A 4,141-nucleotide genomic window follows, 5' to 3' on the forward strand; every position below is an offset into this window, starting at 1 on the left:
GACACCTTGAGCATCACCACGACACCTAGACGCCGCCAGACCACGACCCGCGCCCACCGCCGCCGGAGAAGGAAACCCTGCTCCGCCGCGGGCGCGACAGACCTGGAAGCAATGCGACACAACCAGGCCCTCCCCGACCAAGCTGTCGCCGCCATTCGCCTCGCCTGGACACGTAGAACACCGCTACACCCTCGCCTAGCTCGACCAGCCACCGGAAGCGCCGCGCCATGGTCGACCGCCACCCTGCCCCGCAGCACTCAAGCAACGCTATAAAAGGAGAGCTCCCCTTGCTGATCCAAGCACACCACCAGACTCCCCACCTCTCACAGCCACTCAACCACCTCACCGTTCATCTGATTCACGCCGGAGAAGGGCCAATCGCAAGATCGCCGCCGCGGAAGCCCTGCAGAAATCGACGGCGAACCAGACCACCTCGAGCTCCGCCACTGCTACCAGTCGCTTCGCCGTCGTCCACCACTTCACCGAGCATATTGCCAACCCTAGCTGGAGCCACCGTAAGCCCTCCGACCCCCTACCTGAGCCGCCGGTGAACTCCTCTCTCGCCGGCGGGACGATGAACCACGGCCGTTAGATCTCGATCTGATCTAACGCACCACACTCGCCCATACCGTTTCGGGTTAAATGAGCCGCTGACATGCGGGACCCTCTGTCAGCGCGTCGCGCGTCACTGGACCGTGGCTGGGCTGGCTTGGGCCGTTCAGTTTGAATTTGGCCCAGTAGTGTTTCCCGCCGGCCCTTTTAGTTCAAATGTTATTTAAACAAATTCAAATAATTTCAATACTGCTGCCACTTTGAAATTCAATAGATTTAAATTGGCTAAACCAAATTGGATGAACTTTATATTGTTGGAAAGCTAGAGAAATTATCTACAACATGCCACTGGTCCCATGACCAGATTCTTTGTAGAATTAATGTGATAAAAATAACAAGGCAGGGACTTTTCCCTATTCAAATAATTATTAAAAATCAACCAAAATAGATATTAAGTTAATTCCAACTCTGATAGCTCACATTTGACTTACAATAATTGTTTATGCAATAAAATGGTGTGGTCACTTTGCATGATCATGCCATAGTTTAAATTAATGGATGATATGGCTAGTTTAACTAGTTGATATTGTCCAAAACTATTAAAGTAAATTATGTGGAGTCTTATACTTCATTTAAACTAGTCTCACATGAATTCATGGGATGTTTGTACCTCTGGTCCAAACTCTCTTATATGAATTACTTGAGATTTAAATCATATGTAGTGTATTAAATGATATGAGGTGATCTACCTCATTTAAATCATTTTCCCAAATGATGATGATGAACATTTGACTTAGGTCAATATGAGTTCATATATGATTGTTTGAGAAATTAAATCTTAAGAAGATTTCAATGAGAGGAAATTATTTCTCAAGAACCCTATGGAAACTATCATTTACATATTAAATACAAAGAAGTGATTTCTATTTAAACAACACAACCCATGCACCCTAAGTAGATTATTTGTGTGCATAGAATAGTTTGTGTGTTTATATGTGATATATGGAATAGCCATTGAATTAGTGAGTAATTATACTCGTATTCAAATTTAGACGGTGGCACCGGAGAGTACGCCGAAGAAGAAGGTTGCTACCAAAAGGAGGAGGAGGAACAGTTTGAGAACTACCAAGGCAAGCTAATATTCTTGCAAAGTGCAAAGCCCCTTGGGGCAAGGCACCATGATTCTTACCTTTTCTTACATAAGCCTATCCCAAGTTTTTACTTTACAAGTTTTTACTTGTTTTCTCCATTAGTTACTTTTATAGTTAACTTTGGTCAAAGTACAAGTTGGTTACTAGAGTAGTGAAGTTAGTCTCCATCAAGCAAAACAAGTAGCACCCCTCATGATTTAGAGCTAGTGCTAAATGAATAAAACTTGACTACTCTAGATGGGAACAATGTGAATTTGAAATGAATTTGAAACCTTGGAATGATGATGCATTCCATTGAATGATTTTTTGAAGGTGAATATGACCAAGAGAAGATGGTGATTTTTGATAAACAATGATGTTGGGTTGAATGCGATACCTTTCCAATTATTAAGTACCCCCACAATACCTGATTATGGGTAGGGCTTAACTGGAAGTTTATGCATCTTAGTATGGGTTCCCTCTGAACACACGTCATAGGGGTTACGCTTGAGGCTGCCTCCGTTGTTGAGAAATAATGTGAAACTGAGGTGAATTGTACGGCCAAGCCCTGTGCAGTTCCCAGGTTGACAGTTGGTCTTCACTGGGAGGCCAAACTCATGGGGAGAGGTGCTCATACTAGGATTTGTAAGTGAAAGGTTATGGTTGATGATCCGCGTACTGTGTTACGATGATTCGGGGTAATCCCGACGGATGAAATCAAATGTTGTGGCACAAGTGTGCAACCTCTGCAGAGTGTAAACCTATTCGAATAGCCGCGTCCACGGTTACGGACGGTTGGAAAGGCCATACAGTTTCTGATGTCATATCTTTGAAAATGATGTTGAAAGAGGATGGTGAAATAACTTGTGGTGAATTGAATTGAAATCACCACTTGAATGGTGGGAATGACACTAATGTTCCCACTTGAGTTAGTTAGCACTTGAATAAGCTTTTCTCAAACTTTGTGAACTAAAACTAGCTTTATGCAAATAAACTAGAGCTTAGCAAACCATACTAGAATGTCTAGCACTTACATTAGTATTAGTTTGCGAGTACTTAAAGTACTCACGGCATTGTCCCTGGCTATTCAAATGGCCAGAGTATGAAGAGGAACAAGGAGATGACCAGCAGGACGCCTACGACAACTAGGAGTCTTCCGACGTCAAGCGTTGGCCTGTGGACTAGAGAGTCCTTGTATCTTACGCTTCCGCTATGTTGAACTATGAACTTGTGTTTGTTCGTTGATCGATAGATCAACTATTCGTGTAATATGGATCATGGGATTCCAAATTTGTAAGACTTATGGTTTGTAATGAATGATGACTGTGATACTTAACTATTATGCCTCGCAACAACAATATTCCTGGGATTGTGATGTATGACATAATAGGCATCCGGACTTAGAAATCCGGGTGTTGACATAATAAATGAATGAGTTATGGACCTGCTATGTTCTGTTGTACTACTCTGAGGGATGTAATATTTGCGGAATGGTACTTCGTGAATGTTATATCAACGACTGGCATACTACAACATGCAGTGGTATGCAGGGTCACCACAACTATTGACCACACAGCCATCATCAAGATAATGCAACAATTCAAACTATTTTCTGCTCTGGGAAATTAAATGTTCTACTCAATGGAGTCCCTAGGAGACAATTTTCTGTAAACGTGGTGTTTAGCAAGGGGATCCTCTATCACCCCTACGTTTTTTTCCTAGCAGCAGATCTGCTTCAATCAGCTATTAACAAAGCCTTCAGAGATGGTATCCAAAAGCTACATTTTCTCCTACCTATCATATGGACTTCCCTATTATTCAATATGCTGATGAGTGATGACACACTGATAATAATGAAAGCCTGCACTGCACATGTTTTTGCTATGAAAAGTACCTTGCAAAAACATGCAGCTTCAAATGGTTTGCACATCAATTTTCACAAATCCTCCTCATTCCAATAAATCTATCCAATTAGCAAGCTACTATTTTTGTGGTTGTAATATTTCTTGATGTGGCCTAAGGGCTAGGATGTGCCCAGATCCCACGAATTTGACCAAGTTTGTGGATGAATGAGGTGGGAGAGGATGAAGAACACAAGATCCAACCAAAGCACACACACAGCCCAACACAACCCAAATTTTATCCCTTGGTAGGTTAGACCAAGCCAATAGAACCACTTCTTAGAGAGACCCTTGGGTAGAATCTAAGAAGTGGGAGATTGGTGATGGAGATCTCAACTAGAACTTGGATGAGAGAGGTGGTAGCCTTGAATCATCCATGAAGAGCAGAAATCCCTCAAGAGTATCTTGATACAAAGAACATAGTTCTAGGGAGATAAAGCTCAAAGTAGTTTAAGCCTAAATCTTGTCTAACCCTAATTTGGGGAGAGGGATGAGGTACATATAGGTTCAGATTCGTTCAGGGGTAAAAGGAGCATTACAAATAAGTGTTTCTGGCCA

The sequence above is a fragment of the Lolium perenne genome, chromosome 6 (genome assembly GCF_019359855.2).
Source record: "Lolium perenne isolate Kyuss_39 chromosome 6, Kyuss_2.0, whole genome shotgun sequence".
Classification (NCBI taxonomy): domain Eukaryota; kingdom Viridiplantae; phylum Streptophyta; class Magnoliopsida; order Poales; family Poaceae; genus Lolium; species Lolium perenne.